This window comes from Orbicella faveolata, unplaced genomic scaffold (genome assembly GCF_042242905.1).
Source record: "Orbicella faveolata isolate gen_17 unplaced genomic scaffold, um_ofav_v1 contig_3, whole genome shotgun sequence".
In the NCBI taxonomy this organism is placed as follows: Eukaryota; Metazoa; Cnidaria; class Anthozoa; order Scleractinia; family Merulinidae; genus Orbicella; species Orbicella faveolata.
In genome coordinates, this window is record NW_028301558.1 from 20,397,319 (window position 1) to 20,415,000 (window position 17,682).

General features: G+C 39.0%; 2 pseudogenes across 1 annotated transcript in view; one reads left to right on the forward strand and one right to left on the reverse strand.

Moving 5' to 3' along the window:
- Positions 1–17,682, forward strand: part of LOC149106809 (uncharacterized) — an 88,785-nt pseudogene that overhangs the window by 7,731 nt on the left and 63,372 nt on the right.
- The window catches only part of LOC110067446 (uncharacterized), a 44,132-nt pseudogene that overhangs the window by 2,528 nt on the left and 23,922 nt on the right, over positions 1–17,682 (reverse strand). The window contains exons 10-17 of the transcript XR_016209625.1: positions 17,404–17,475; positions 16,981–17,052; positions 15,222–15,293; positions 14,544–14,615; positions 14,091–14,147; positions 3,914–4,119; positions 2,920–3,039; positions 295–1,815 (exon numbers count right to left, since the gene is read on the reverse strand). The product of XR_016209625.1 is annotated as an uncharacterized LOC110067446 (transcript). The remainder of the gene's footprint in view (positions 1–294; positions 1,816–2,919; positions 3,040–3,913; positions 4,120–14,090; positions 14,148–14,543; positions 14,616–15,221; positions 15,294–16,980; positions 17,053–17,403; positions 17,476–17,682) is intronic.

The following is a 17,682-nucleotide window of genomic DNA, read 5'->3' on the forward strand; positions in this document are numbered from 1 at the left end:
GATGAAATTTTACCGATTTTAACTTATTTTCCGTCCAATAACGGCTATCGAAAATAAGGACAAGTTTTTTTTTTTTTTAATCCGAAATCATGCATCAAGCCGTAACCACAGGAGGAAGAGGGGGTTTGCAATATAACTGTATACACCTGTACTACATTATCTTATCCCTCCTTCTAGTAGTATAGTACTTAGCTAAACAACAATTCCCTTATACCATATTTTATCAAATTCAATTTAATTATTTAAACTTCATCTGACTTTATTCAATTTGTTTGTGCTGCAGGGCAGACTTACCTACGGACCATATCAACACGGCACCATTGAGAACAACAAACACTACATTGATAAACATAGAGTTGTTTTCTCCGTGATTCCTGCTGACGTCAGGCTGTGAATATATTGCACCGAGACAAACATTAAAGAAGATTATCCAAAGCGCAAACGTGTGTAGTCGATCTTCAAATTTTCCTTTCATTGGTCGAAAGATAGTGTACGTAATTCCAGAAACACTTGCTGCGATCACGGTAAAACCAATTTGAGAACGGCTCTCGGACTCAAACAGAAGGATACATGAGATTAGCAAAAGCTTTCGGTACATCTCCACAATCTCCCAAAACCAGTAGCCCTCTTTATAATTTTCAAAAAACACTCTGAAGCCAAAAGCCATTTCTTCTTCGTCAGGATCACACTTCCGGTACTTGTAAATAGGAAACAGTAGCAACAGCGGAAAGGCAGCAGGATACAGGGCGAAGGCAACTGCAATGTGCCAGAAGATATCGTGCCGAGCGGTGAAACAACGGATGGAATAATCAGCCTTCAACAAAGAAATACATTCACCTCCATCTTTGTTAAAGCACACCTTCACGCAAACTCCTGGCAAGGGCAGAATGTCAATAATCTTCTTACTTGTGATTGGGTATGACAAAAGAAGAAATAACAGAATATTTCGATAGCACGACTTCTTCAAGCCTGAGGTTTTCTTAAGTTTTTCGGAGATGGAAATCTCCAGCTTGTTGATGTGTCGCTTTTTCAGGAAGAGATAGAGCAATATCAGAGAAACGACTAAGATGTTAATAACAATGGCCAAAGTAAACTGTGTGAATGGGTCCAGTCGAAGGAAAGGATTAATGCAGCTCAGTGGTGCAAACTGCAAAATGTTTCCTTCAACGAACTTCAGCCATTTTTCCATGGAGATGAGAATTACAGGCCAGTAAACCCCAGCCAATGCCGAGAAAATGCCAACAACAACTTGATAAAATCCAATCACGATCTTGGAGCAGGACATGATGACATCTGCCACAGTGCGGCTACCATCGTTTCTTGAGCGTCTTGAGTCTCCCCAGAGAATCAGTACAAAGAGCATGGCAAAGACCACAATCACTACAACACATGAAATGATTGTAGCAGTCATGCTTGGACATTCCAGACATCTGTTTAATCGGAGGTAGTGATTGTTAGAGCAAGTTGCACATAAGGTACCTTGGTATCCGACCTCACACGCTGAACCAATTCCACCGTTGCAGGACCCTGGATAGGGGCATTTCAGCGGCTTGGGCAATGGCCCATGAAATATCGAGCAATTGCTATTGTATTCAGGTCCAAACGTGTGAATGTTTTCAACGAATTTCGTGTAATTGTCCTCCGTCGTTTTGTTGTTCCACTTCCAGAAATAATTTGGTGCCAATATCGCTGTATCGTTTTTACAGGTAAGGCCGTAATCTGGACAAGCCGTGCAGGGCCCGAAACGATCCAAGCGGTAAAAATTATGAAGACAACTGCATGCACGATAACCAGCTGTCTTATTAGGTTGGGTACCTGTTTTTAAATATGTAAGAATTTCATTAGTAACAATACACATGAAAAAATTAATTGATTCTGATTGGCTAAAAGCAGTGCAGTGTAACACCAGTGCAAAAAGTGTAACACCAGTGCAAATTACACATCGAAATTCTAGATCATGATTGACTGAAAGACAATAGCAACTTTTCTAAGATAATGACATCACGTAAAATGATAACGAAAATTTTGTGCTGAAACTTTGAAAAAGTTTTCTCAAATGAGAAAAAATGGCTTCAAGAAAGATCTTCCGGCACTTCCTCCGCGCGTAATTTTTCATGTTTATTGCCCAACCATTTTCAACGAAGCCATTTCGACATACAGGCCACCCATCATCACAGCATACTTTTCTTCTCCTCAATTTCAACTTTTTGAAAAACTCACTCGTGCAAATTAGTTCTAAATTGAACTCGAAACCGTATGATTACCTATACTAATAGCGATACAAACTGCATTTCCTCACATGGAGACATAATTGATGAGTTCCTTATTCAAGTTAGCGTGCCCAGTTTGTCGACATGGCAAAGAATGTAATTCCGGACGTTTTCGCAAGGCGCATCTATCGCGTCGTGCTTCTGTCGGTTCAATTTCCTTAGAGCTATCATCCATTCCCCTCAGTGATAATTTCAGTGGTAATAGACAAAACTCGAAATTGGCCTATATTGTGGGTAAAAAATTGTCAAGACAGGAGAATACCTGCTATTTCGAGGGAAAAAATTCTTTATTTAAAAAGACTGACATACCCCACAGAGTTAAATGTTGAAGTAAAAGGCTAATACATGTTTGCTAAAAAAACACATGTACGCCAAAAAATTATCCTAGACAGATAATGCTTAATGAGAGAAAGAGAGCAAGTATTTAGCGAAAGCGGAAACTGTCTCGAGTTTTTTGTCCAAGATGGAACGCTTAGTAGGTTCATAGCTGAGTGATACACGTACTTGTCACATCTACTTGAAAAACCCAGACAGCACGACTTCAAATCACGATTGAACCTTGAATTTTTTTTAACCGATTCTTTTGAATTGGTGACAACTTGTTTGAATATCTTGGTTATTAGTCTATGTATTCAGCATGGTCACTTACCGTAGGGACACGCACGACAGTCGGCTGCGCTTCTTCCAGGATGATCCGTTTCTGGAACGTAAGAGCCCGTGCTGCAATTCTTACAGTCAAGTTGCCCCATTTCATCCTGATAAAAACCTCCTGAAAACGAGGTGATTATTGTTTAAATTTTGATTGAGGACTAGCATTTCATATGTTGTTGTTATTATCATTATTATTATTATTGTTATTATTAATCTTTACATTTAGAATTAATGGGGCCTTTGAAATCGATAAGGAACTAGCAAGATTTAAGTATTTTAGTATTATTATTTATCACTTACAATTTGAAATAATCTTTTCAAAGAGGTTATAGAAATTCATTTTTTTGCAGTGAAAAATAACTTATGAAATGTAAGTAAAATGTTTTAAGAGATAAATCACGTAAAGAAAAAGTTACTGGGATTTAAAGAATAAAATTGATTATTATTACATTATTAATCATTATTATTATTATTATAATGTAAAATTTATATTGCCTCAACAAAGATAATAAAGGTAATTGAAAAAATAAAACAATATAAGTACAACAATTCTACAGGTCGTCGTCGTCGTCGTAGTAGTAGTAGTAGTAGTAGTAGTAGTAGTAGTAGTATTGAACGTTACACATGAGCGGCATCATCTTACAGGCACAACGCTCGGGACTTGAAAGTTAAATAAATGTAGTACTTATATGCGTGGGTACGACGCATGGTGAAAGTTCATCTAATCCAAGTATTATGGTTCACATGATTTTTTTCAAAGTTCCGACTCCTTCATGCTTATTTTACCGAGTTATGCTTTTTATCTTTGCGGCTTAAAGAGATTGTCTCAGAAACGTTTACATGCTTGTTCTCTCAAACTGGTGCTTCGGGGTGAAATTACATAGTATGACGTCATCATGCATAAGGCTTTTGTCATATTAAAATTTTATGTTTTTGGCGCCATTTTCAGACATAGAACGCAATTAATATATCAGAAAACTCTTCACAGTTACCTGCAGGACATTTCCAACAAGAAGAAAAACGGTTGCTATAGGTACCAGGCATGCAAAACCTGCAGACGCTGCAGCTGTAGTGAGGTTTGGGTATGGACGTTCCGCATTTAGAACATATCAAGCCTGAATTAAAAAGATGAACACCCACAAAACGAAATTCTTCATCGTACAGGGTTATATGGAAAGACGCCGACGGAGCACATTCCCTGAGGAAAAGAAATTAAACATTTCAAGATGTTTAAAACACTTCAAGAAACTCTGCAAAGAAAAACATGCAGATGGAAAAAAGTTTTAGTGACTTTAGTGTACCGTGATTCATAGACTACAATAACAGCAGTATTGTTCTCAAAGAAAATGACAGAATTATCAGAGACCAGAATGAAGTGGCTGAAACGCTTAATGATTTCTTTAGCCATGTTAACGGCCACTGTGGAAAAAATACATATTAGAACAAAGCTGAATGCTTTATCCTCGAGAAAATGGTCCTTTATTTTTTAGTCCGATCCATTTCATTCTTGTATCAGAATGCTGCGTTGGCGCGACTTCGTCGACCGTGTTCGAAGACCATGTGCTCTAACTCGGGTGGTCTAATTGTATGGTTTTTACGGTAGAGCGACCTTCGTTGCAAGTGAACCCAGGATGATACCTCGTGAGTTGTAAACATGTTGCTGATGTGGGCGACTCGAAGGAAAAGCTGTGTTTCTAGATCTTTGTGTAGTGAAAGTCCTGTCCCCTAGACAACCTTGAAAATAACAACGAATAAAGCCGTGGACCACGATCGTATGCCTGATAGTTCCTAGTTTGGTTTTAATTAAGAACAAAGCTATTTAGCAACGCTTGTTACGTCGCAAAATTGCACAAAAATGCTTAGAAATTTAATTTTGGTTGTACTTTTGCATCAGACCAAATAAAGGAAGAGAGCAGCATTTTTTAGAGCAACTTTTGAGCAACTTTCGTTACATAAAGCAACTTTTGACTTTTAATGAGCAACGTTTTGTGAAATTGCAGGCAACTTTTTGGAAAATCCCGAGCTACTTGTGGAAAGCCCTAGTCGTCGCTGTCGTGAGCGCACGCCCACGAGCAATACCGCTAGCCATGATAACCATGAGAAATAGAAATCAAAGCTGTTCAAATGAAAAGGAGAAACCAAATATCACTCAGTTAAATTGCCGGTTTAAACTAAAGTTCAAAGGAGAGATCAGGGAGTTATAATGGCTGGAATATTTTGTGCCACTTTTGTTGGAATGCGTTTTGTGTTCCCGTAATAATTAAAACGTGTTTTTTATCTTTAAATTGCATCTAATCTGATTAAGGTATCCTATTGAGGATGGTTGAACATTTTTGCACTTACAAGAGTAGTTGTAAGATCTTCCAAGTAGTAAGCAATGATTGAATAGTTTTGTATTTGTTTCAGCGGTCCCAAAAGGTTTCCGCTGTGAGCTTTTCGTTTTCATCATGACTTGTTGTAAGTTGCTTTGCAAATGCTGTTTATATTTATTTGAGCGGTTCCAAAAGGTTTCAGCTCTGGTCATGAGTCTAATCGACATCTTCGTTTTCCTCATGACTTATTGTTGTTTTGCATATGACTGTTTTTCAAGGATGTAATTTTTGCTGCCCTTGATTCATTTTTATGTTTTATTATTTTGACTTTTGTTGTTTCTTTGCGGCCTCACGAGTTGAATTTCCATCATGTCTTTCCATTCAATTTACATAGCAGCGCTACCCGTCGTTTTATGTACCTATGTGTTTGTCTTGGCGCTTTTCTCTCAATCGCTATGGGTCTCCGTTCTCTCCGCCTCGCTCTTTCCTACCATTTCCTTCCCGCTCTGGGTTAGCAATTTTATTCCTTCTCGGATTACTGCGGCATAAAACTGCCCTCCCTTGAGGCGCTCTTACTTCCGTTCACGGTTTTCTGTCTCCCTTTTGCAGCCTGTTCCCCCTCATGCGTGTTAGCTTTTTGTTCCACCTACTTTCAATCCTCAGTGTGTGTGTGTAGGGGGTGGCGAGAGGAGAGGGGGGGGGGGGGGCACGCATACCAAGCCACAGAGTCTTACCCCATGGGCTAATTATCTTGGTACTCCTCTATGGGCGGCTTAAGGCGCCTGATAATACTCACATTTCCGGCGACTTCCTGCGTTCAGTCTTATGGTTTTGCTTTAGCAAACGTTTTACTCGCTGGCCTTTTTCAGACCTGGAGTGTTCTGCGGCAGGTTATCTCCCCACCTCTCCGCATGGTAGTGGCTTGGATTTTCTCAAACAAGCAAATATCGACGAGGGATAAACGTTAGACAGTTTTAGAACTAATTGCGCGTTGACCCTCGACTTTGTCAGGCTCTTTTCTTGCGGATAGCATGTCCCTCGTTCGATGGAGACCATGCATCAGTATTCTATTATATGAGGCTGGCTGATGTCTTGAGGGCGAGAGCCCCGGCTGACACTCTTGCAACGGTTGTTCTGTCAGTGTCAAATCTTCGAAGGTATATCAGCGATTTTAATCGCTTAAGGATTTCGCTCTGGCTTTCCCTCCGCCATTCCACCCTTTAAACGCCCGGCTGCTTCGATTTCGTAATAAAACTTCAAAGTATATTATGTTTCTTCTTCTAGTGTGGGACTTGGACTTTAGTTTCGGGTTTTCTTCTTCTTAGGATTTCTTTGTCTCTGAGTTTTGGGTGTGCTACTTTCCTTTGTTATGCCTCGGTGCATTTTGCTGGCTTTAATTATCGGCGTTCGATTGCCCTTAACTCAATATGCGCAGAGATAAGCCCGGTGAGAATAAATTTAGTTTTTCATGGCCCCGTATTTTTCGTTCATTTTTACTTTCGTCAGTTGTTAGAACAGTGTATTAGTAGCAGTAGTAGTATTGCATCTGTTAGTTGTATTATTTTTTTCTCCCTATTAATAATATCGTTGTTATTTGGAATTAACTCGTGTAAAAAAGGTTGTTGTATTGTGTACAATTTTGCAAAGTTAAAGTTACTTACGTCACTATCACTACTAACAACTTGCAATACCAATCAATGTTGCTAACAACACTACATAAAGTGTAACATTGCAATAAAAATAAATTTAAAAAAATAATAACAAAAAAAAGAAACAAATACAAAACAGCATATTCAAAATAGCGAAAGGTCATGAGCAAAACAAAAATGCCAATTAGACACATGACCACAACGTAAATCGCTCAAACAAATACAAAACAGCATATGCAAACAACCAAAAGCCATATAGAAATTCTAACTTGTCGCATGACCAAGCCGGAAAACCATGTGGACTCGCCAAAGCAAAATACAAACAGCCCAAGGGAACGAAAGGCTTGAGCGGAAATAGCTTTCGAGTTAATAAAAACGAAATGTACATCGACAGGGCAAACAGAGGGCAACATAAAACTAGCAAAACAAAAACACAGAACGACAATAGCTAGGCCAACAGCTAGGGAGCCGTGACACGCCTGCTGCTATAAAAAATAGGGAGAAAAAAAAATTAAAAATAATACCTCCTGGTTTTCTGCGCTAGACGGGATTAAGGAGCAGCGACATGAGGAGCCGCAACAGGAGGAGCAACAGGAGGAGCAACAGGAGGAGCAACAGGAGCCATGGCAACAAGAGCAGAAGGAGCTACCACAGGCGCTGTAAGAGGAGCAGCAGCAGGAGCAGAACAGCATACAAATATAACAATGACGGTGGCGATTGGGTTGACCGACGCTTGAGAAACTTGTTCTAAATACATGTCAACGGAAATAGCTCCACAGTGATGGAGAGAGAGATATCTAGGTGTGTATCTTTTACAATTTTAGTTCGAAGTGGTAAAATGCTAATTTGCTAACTCTTATATACGCTGAGCTAAGACCGCTGAGAATAGAAGCGATATCCAACATGTAAGATATCACTTTTATTCACATATGTGTGATATCAATTTTAATATTATTTTTGATTTCATTATGGAAATCGTTTTGGTTCCATTAGTGGGAGCCGCGTTGGCCTCATGGCTAGTGCGGTCGTCCCCGGATCGAGCGGTCCGGGTTCGGTTACCTCCGGACACGCGGAAAATTTGGGGAATCTTCGGAAATTCTCGTAAAATGTTCGAAAGCGGTCGTCTGGCCTTGGGACAACTTTTAGAGAATCTTTGGAAATCGCAAATCGCAGTGTAGCGTGAATAGGGTCACTTTGAGTATTGAGCTTCAGACTTTTCTTCCTGATCATGAACATTTCAAAAGTCAAGCATTCAAGCTTGCTCCGGCATTTCTTAAGAATGCATTCTGCATTCTAAGTTTACAATTATATTGCATTCTAAGTTTAATTCGGTGTAAGGATCCCATGTTGTTGCTGTATAAATTAAAATAAATATATAAATAAATAAATCACTTCTAATAAAGGTCGAATTAAGCCAAAATAAGCTAATGTCTTGATCTTAGGAGAGTTCATAAGTAGATTTCCCTGCAGGAAAGCAAGTACTATTAGCTTGGCAGGTGATGTTATCAATATGACTGTTCCAAATGTTCACGAAATAGTAACACCCACGATCCACAATTGGTTGCCACATTGTCTTTCAATAGTACACAAATAACACCACTCTTTTTACCGCGCAATAAACTGTGAAAAAGACCCCGCTCCCCCATTCAATGTTGCTTGTTTGTACCTGAAGGTCTCAGCAATAGCCCTTTTCACGGTTTACTTTGCTCATTTGCATTACAATAAAATCTAGCACGTAGGTTAGGCAATTTCGGGCTATTCTGTAGTTTTAGCTCGAAATTGCCTCGTATTGACGTTGTATTACATTGTAATGCAAATGAGAAAAATTGACCGTGAAAAGGGCTATTGCCACACAACATTGTTGGGGGGGGGGGGAGGGGAAGGGGAGCTGAAACGACAAGCTAAGAGGGTACAAAGGGATCACGGTGACGAAATAGGGGGTACCTTGAGGTGTCAACTAATTGGAGGGTTTGGTCATTGGGAGGATATGGTCGTGCCCATTTATCCGGGTGGAAATTCCTGTCCCACTTTTTATCCCATTGAGCTAGCGTTGTAATGCTCATCAGTTTTGTAATGGGCATTCGGTGGCAGACTGAGTGGTCGGTGTCGAATGCTTTACCAAAATCCATTACTAAGATGTCCGTTTGGCCACCATCGTGCATGTAACAGTTGTTGACAGGTTCTTTGATGAAGCCGAGTAACTGTGTCTCGCTGGCGCGTTTGTCTCTGAAATCATGCTGTAGCGGGTAGAGAATGTGGTGATTCTTTTCATGGTGCATAATAGAGCTCGTTTTTATGCCATCCATCAGCATAAAGACGTTCGTGCTAATTGTTTCTACGCATCGTTACTGCGCACGCAAATTCACTTACCACGTCATGCATGAAAGCGCGCGCTAAGCAATAAAAAGAACAATGATAGGGCAGATGGCCATTGCTATAGCTTTGCCTGGATTTAACGATCTTGGACGTTCCGTGACTCCTATTTTTCTTTTGATGGATCATTTTCTCTATCGATTTTCTACGTTAAGCGGAAAAATGAAGAAAATCTATCGACTAGAAGTTGGAATTTTTTGCAAAATGTACCATCCAATTCCGTTCTTTTTGGCTCTTCGTTTATCTGTGCGACGGTTTCAAATGCCTCTTGAAAGGTTAAGTTTTGCGAAAACGTTGGTAATATTTGGAATTGTTCACGCAACAGACCCACTCCTACAAAATATGTTTAAGATCGTTTACCTCCGTTGACTCACCTGCGATACTTTTAACTATAAACCCCTGTAGACTATGCTGAATGACGTGCGCCAATTTTTCAAAATCAGGCTACTTTTCCATACGCTTTATCTTTGAAACAAAGTCGGTGACCCCCAATGTTTTTTTTTGCATTTCTGACACAAATAACTTATTATCTGACCGAAGTAAAAATAAAAAACGTCCTTAATAGCCATGCAGGTGAGTGTGATCGGTCGGTAGTTGCTTGGATCACACTTTGGACCTTTCTTGTGCATTGGGATTACATTGACAGTTTTCCAATCGTGAGGTATTTCGCCAGTTTTATATGATTTCCTCAACGGAAAACACTGTGTTAGCTATATTAGCTACGGGATTGGCTAACTCCTTCAAATTTCTCAGTGTCCTTCCGTCCAGGCCAGGTGCTTTGCGCGTATTCAATTTCAACAACAGTTCCCGTGTTATGTTGACATCATTCATTACGGGGTAATCAGATGATGAAGCAAAATGAAGCAAGCTCATTGGTTGCTATGCATAGCAAACAACTGTGATTGGTTCACGGAAATCACGCCACTGTCAAACTTGACTCGAGCGTCGCTTGTCGTGGAATAGAAGACTTACAGCGAAAGTAGAACTAAGTTGCGAAATATACAAACTTAGCCGTCAAAATGCTAGGCCGAAAAAACCTGCACGTTGCCTTTAACATTGTAGTTAAAAAAGGTTACTCGGAAAACCTGCGGTTGCGGTTACGTTGGAGGCCATTCGACTCGAGCTTTGAATGAAAGGAGTGTTAGTTACGGTGGAAATTTGTGTCCTCTGTGGTTGGTGATTCTCAAGTGTTTGAGATAGTGTCGGAGACCCTTTCTAGCTGCGACGTAGACGGCCGTGAGCTGTAGTGCATTATACTTTTTTTTCCCTGCTGTGCTCTGAGACGAGCGGGAACATTCGCATCGGAAAGCAAACTTATGTGTTCATTTTAAGAAGGGGTGTTGTAATGTTTCTTTCCAGAAACTAATCTGAGTAAACAATCATTTTCAGATTGCGAAAATTTAATTTTTTGTAATAAAGTAATCTCTTAAAGATTTTGCTTATTGGGTTTCTTTGTTAAATTCGAAGCAAGGCCATGCTTTCTTGCCTTGAAATTACTTCAAGACCCATTTTGAGTTTCGTTTAGTTTCGCTCGACTGAGTCTTTTTGTTTAAAGAAACGTGCTCTTCTTTCCCATTCCTGCTTCTCATACCTTTTCACGGCCTCGAAAAGACTACTTTCTGCATTTTCCTTCGTCCAGTCACGTAAAATGTTTCCTAAATTTCCAAAACTTTTCCGCCATTCTAAATGTTTGTTGTATCGACGTCATCTCTGCGTCTGTCCTCTAACAGATGATAGGTGAGGACCAATCAAAATGCGGGAATAATTTGACTTATTACATAAAGTAGGATACAATACTTTCGAAATAGGAAACAAGTACCGTGTCTCTCTCGAGTTACAGAAATGCAAGTGGAAGTTTGGGAGAACGAGAAATACTGTGGGACTGCACGAGTTGACAGGCGAATGCTTTCACATCTTTTTCGAGTTCTCCCAAAATTCCAAGAAAGTCTCTATGACCAGATAGAAACACAGAGAACACGTTTACTATTTCTTTTAGAACATTCCGTGACGAAAAAAAGAGAACGTGTTTACTTTGGTCATCCGAAAATGTAAGTTTTCTTTGCTCTCGCGATTACGTCAACAGCTCGTGCTACAATCTGTGACAAAATTGTCGACACATTGACCTTCTTAACCCCCTATTTAATCACTGTGATCCCCTTTTACCCTCCTAGCTTGTCCTATCAGCCCCCCTCCCCCAAACAATGTTTTGCGGCAATTGCTGTGATCTTGAGATACAAAAAAGCAACATCGAAAGGGGGAGCAGGGTCTTTTTCACAGTTTATTGCGCGATAAAAAGAGTGGTGTCATTTGGTGCGCTAAGGCATTATTAAAAGACAATGTGTGAACCAGTTATGTTGCTGATTGTGGGTCTTACTATTTCGTGAACAGTTGGAACAGTCATATTGATAACATCACCTGCCAAGCTAATAGTACTTGCTTCCCTGAAAGGAAATCTACAGATAAACGCTCCTAAGCTCAAGACAGTAGCATATTTTGGCTTAATTCGACCCTTATTAGAAGTGATTTTTTTTTATTTATGCAGCAACAACATGGGATCCTTACATCGAAATAAACTTCGGAAAAATAGAAGTTGAACAGCGACAAGCTGCACGCTTTGTATTCAAGAAGAACAATATTACCGCTAGTGTAAGAGAAATACTTGATCAGCTCAGCTGGGATGGAAATCTCTTCAAAGCAGGAGGAAAGCAATTAGACTCTGCATGTTGTATAAGCTACACAATGGTCTAGTGGCTGCAGATGGAATGCCAGAGCTATCTTCAATGCGTAGGGCTGACAGCCACTTAAATTCACACGCATATAAAGTTTCACATTCAAGAACCAATTACCACAAGTACTCTTTTTTCTCCACGCACAATAAGCAAATGGAATTCCTTGCCTGAGGACATTATTACCCTGCCGAGCTCGGACTCGCTTAGAAATTCACTACTTGCATTTACTGTTTGATTTTATTTATTTATTTTCTTGCTTATTTCTTTCTTAATTTGTACATTTGCCAGATGATTTATTTGTTTTCTCTTAAAGAACCTTCAGAAGAATCTTCAGCAATGAAAGAGGTGGGGTAACTTCGAAGAGGAATAATAATAATAAGAAGAAGACAACGAAGTGGTCGTCATTTTGTCCACAACCGCACGCTGCTACCTACTCAATACCTACAACAGAATAGATAGCGAGTAACGTAGCCAGTCCGAGAACGACATTCGTGATAGAACGCTAGTAGGTTTATACAAAAATTTGATAGAAACACAAAACTAGCACAAGCTGTTGACGTAATAATGCATGCCAACTAAGATAATTTATATTTTGATGATCAAATTAACAAGTTGTTTTCTTTCTGTCGTCGCGGAATTTTCTAAACGAATTAGAAAACCTGTTTTCCGTGTTTCCTTGGAAGTTTGGGAGAACTCGAAAAAACTGTGGAAACACTCCTCTTTAGGCTCGTATTTCCATAATATTTCTCGTTCTCCCAAACTTCTATTTGTGTTTCTATATCTCGATAGGAACACAATACATAATTTCTGTTTCTTACATACACTACGCGCGCTATGATTAGTCCGAAAATGCGCGTTTTGATTGGTTCCTACTTATCATCTATTGGAGGACAGACGCTTATATTTCTTATCACATGCACTGTACGGGACAAAATTACTGAATGCTGATTGGCTGAGACAAAGGGCATTTTCTCTTAATCACGAGGGCACTTTTGGTAATCAAGAGGACATGATTAGCACGCCTGCATTAAGTTTGTTTCCTACTTCAAAAAGCTTTAAACGGATTTTGAAAAGGAATTTTGAAACGCATCGCTTCTGAGTTTGTTCTAAATGCAATTACTTCATTTTAACGTGAAAGAAAATCGACATACGGCAAAGCGCAGTTTTTTGGTGGGAAAGTAAAAGGATTCGGGCAATTATGTGAAAACTTTGAAAATACGCGTGAAATTAATCCTTAATTGCCCTCGGGCCCATGCGATTACATATACTTATAGTCTTATTTCAAGTGGTATTGGGGTACCATCTAAAATTATTATCACTTTGTCGAGCATTGTGGCGCATTTTGTGGGCTAAAATGGAGAATTTGGCGGGCTAAAATGTACTTTAGCCCGCTGAAATAAACCAATAAAAAGTGAGAATCAAAAATTCGTACGATGTAAGCAGGCAATCAAAATCGAGAAGCTCTTACAACTTTTGAAAACTCAAATGGCAAGATTTTGTAAATTCTAGCCAGCTTCGCTTGATTTATTGTTCAGACTGTTTCGTTGTCATTTTTTTCGGTTTTATATTTTCTCAATGCAATGCCCTCCAAAGTGATAATAATAGTAATAGAGTTTATGTTCTTGAGCATAAATATGTTTTGGGTTCATTTTAACCCTCACCTGGCGGCTCGGGCTAAAATGACTCTATGTCGGGCCCAAAACATTTTTAGGCACGCGAGCATAAACTCTATTGTCTTATTAGATATTGTGTTCACAAAAATATATTGCTGCAATAGACCTCTTTAGTTTGGGCGGTTTGTTTTCCCATTGTAGACCACGTGATATTCTCCAGAGAATTTTTCTTTTATCTTTCTTAAAATTATTCATTCATGCACATGCGACTATTTAAAAATTTGAAAGCAAAAATTCTCAAGAGTATCATCACGTGGTCTACAATGGGAAAACAAACCGCCCGAACTAAAGAAGTCTATTATATTATTCACTTATTTGTCCCTTCTTTATCTATGGCTTATCGATTTGGGGCAGTACTAATAGTTCTGCCCTTAGACTTTTAATAATCTTAGTAAACAAGGTCGCTGTGTTTATTAGTTTGTTTGTTACTTACATAAAAGTAGTGTATATCCCCGGAGGAAGCTTCTGGAAGTTTTTGCACGAAACAGCCCTGCAATTTAACACGTTATGTCATTTAAGCTGTACAGCTGGCAATACCTAGCCGTCACCTAACGTCGCCCCAGGAACGTCAGAGAAGAACATTATTCCGACTTTCAACGACCGATGACCCGAGATTGAGTGTTTACTAAAAAGCATTAAGTTCTTAGACCATGTACGATAGCACTGATAGCCTTATTAAATTCAATTTTTGTGGCTTCCCCGACAGCATATATCACTTGCGAGAGCTGTCTACAGAGCATGACTGGGATCTAGGTATGTTTAGTAACGATGGTAAAAATCAGGTAAAAAAGGCCAGACTGAATTAATAAGCTTCTGGTCAGAAAAATGATGATATGATTATATAATTAATTTATAATTAATTTACTTTTGCCAACTCTGTACTTACAAGGTCATATTGGATGGCATTTCGTCGAATATATTTTCCGGTAGTAACGGCAGAGGATTGTCAAATAGTGTCCTGAAAACAAAACATCAATTAATGTAGCTAGCGTAACAAAATTACTGAATACACAACTTATATTATGGTACGACGACAATAAACACAATTGTACACTTTCATGAGCTCTCGTAAGGACAAAGCAACAATCCTTACAATGGTATCGGTTCCATTATTTCCGGTAATATCGATGTGTTCCTAGATATTGCTTATTTTTATTGGTATCGCCTTTCAACTACATTTGTAGAAGGTGCAGATACTTCATAACTCTTAAGTACCCAAAATTGGGCAACGTTTTAATTTGAGGCCAGAAAATATCTCGATTTACTCCAAAGGTCAGTTCTGGCATACTTTAGAAATGATTCAACATTTCCAAAAAGTTTAATAACAAAATAAATACCAGAGAAAAATTGGACTACCTTTTTTTTTTTTTTTTTCAGACAGAATGCGTTGTGTTTTGGATCTGGTGAAACTCCTTTCTTTTATTCGGGAAGATAACTGATACCCGATTACAAAAAGAAGTCTTTTTGTTTCCCCCATTGGATTCCTAACAAGAAGGTCTATTGTATAGTATATCGATATATTAAGTAATTGCTCTCATGCTGCCAGTTGATTAAGAAGACTTACAATGATTTAAGACTACTAAGGCCACTAAAGACGTTACCATCAATACGTTTGATTCGGTTTCCATGAAGGAACCTAAAAACGAAAGAAATCAAACCAAGAAAACAGCCAGGAACAATTGGGACATGCAGGGAGCTGGAAATGGCTCTTTTGTGACATTTCTCCTATTCCGGAGACAGAGGTAATCTTTAGTGTCAAGATTACTCTCAAGATAACGCATTGTGGAAACTACAATCACCGACAGCGGTCCCTTTTAGGACTATTCCAGTCCAGACGATCACGCCAGACATTTTTGGGAAATATTTTAGCTAGCTGATATATCTATCATCTCTAAGGGTCAGTTTAGACGATATGTACAACGTGAGTGTGATAAGTGAATAAAGATGGTGAATTTTAAGCACGGTAATGAAATGTGAAAAGTGAACTGATCAACATGACACGAGTGTGGGACAAAGTAAAAATCTGAATCCCCGACAGGAATCGAACTCATGACCTCCCGAACATCGGGCGGTCGCTCTGTCCACTGAGCTAGGAGAACGCATGGAGAGCAAGGTCATTTAACTGAGTTTATATGTCACAGGCGTCCTGCATACTGCCAGGATCAGCATCTTTATTCACTTTTCACACTCACGATGACTTCGACAGTGCTGATCCTAGCAGTATGCACGAAGCCTGTCACATGAACTCAGTTAAATGGCCTTGCTCTCCGTGAGGGTTCGATTCCTGTCGGGGACTCAGATTGTTTCTTTGTTACACGCTCGTGTCATGTTGATCAGTTCATGTTTCACGGTATGTACAACGTTTTCACATTACACAAACTTGCAAAAAATATACAGCACAAACTGTTTACAGTAAATCAAGCCAAGAACTTGCTGGTGCCTGTGGTGTATACGTATGACACAAAAATGTCAAAACATTTAAAAACATGTTTTAAGATCCTAAGACAATTGCAAATTGTAGGCACAAACATGGCCAGTGATGAAAGTTGTATGGGATTTTCGCATGACGTGCTGGGAAAAAGCAACGCGGGCTAGGTGTATCGTCTAAATCGAGACTAAGAAGACCAACCAATTCTTGTTGTAGACACCTAATAATCCCAACTTCGACGTAGTTTAAAAGACCATCAAGAAATAGTTTTACAATAACTGTCTAATTTCTCGCGCGCTGATTGGCTCATTTTTATCATCACTAAGAGTACAGACGGATGAAATTTTAATTTATGCAAGCTTTCAAGTTCAACTTTCAGGTCTCAAACTGTCAACTTTTTAACTAATGAGATTTTATGGACTTTTTTAAGTAGCCAATCAAAAGGCGAGAAAAGCTACTGACAATGTTTGCCTCATTTTGAATAAAATTCACTAATCTTTGTTTACGGCAAGTTTACGGCGTCTTTTCCCCTCTTTTATTCTCGGCATTTGACCATTTTGGGGTCTTGATATTGTAAAAAACAAATTGATGTCAGTTTTTATGCGTCTGTCCTCTTATTGATGATAAATTTGGTCATAACATTGTCAAAGTTTACTGCGGAACCACTCGCCTGCGGATCGTGGTTCCACAGCCACTTTGACAGTGTTATCATCAATAAGAGGACAGACGCATAAAAAACTGACGTCAATTTGTTAATTCGAAACGAAAATTAAAGGGGCGTAAATGTAACTGTTCCTTCCTCCTATTTGCATAATTTTGCCCATCAAACGTCGCATATTTGTTCAACTTTAGAATGAATCGTGATATTGCCTGTATCTTGCCTAAGATTACTTACAGCAGCTCTAACAATGGGGAACCAGCAAAAGTGTTTTCAGGGATGATGGACAGGTTGTTGTTTATTATCATCCTACGAGACAAGCAGACACAGAAATAAAAACAGAAAACATTTAGCCTTTGTACTACAGTGTTTGTAGCGTACATTCCCGTAGTATGTTGCACATACATTCACAGAGACAGACATACAGAAAGACAGAAAGACAGAAAGACAGAGCAACAATGAAAGAGAGACAGAGGGTCAGAAAAACAGAAAGACAGAAAGACAGACATCGACTATATTTTAGTACGAAGGTGAGTGATCAGTTCATTTTATCACTTCGCTTGAAGAATCGAAGCGATAAAAGAATTCATAAAAATTGCAAAGTACCTAAAAGTTCTCTTCGTTATTAAGTACCAATTGACAAAAACAACAGTCACTTACAGTATCCATAGATTCTTGAGCCCAGCAAAGGTGCGATTGTTGACTTGTGAGATTAAATTAAAGCTAAGCATCCTTGCGAAAAAGAAAACACTGCATTACTCACTTTTCCTCAACTGTCCTGCAACCTAAATTGGACTGGCTCTTTAGCTGCAATGTCTGTATCATACATTCTAAAACAAAATTAAACTTTCCATATATGTCACCTTCAATTTCTATTCTAATCTCTGATCAATCTCCCTGGAATTCATAACAAACAAACCACAAAATCAAAATTCATTT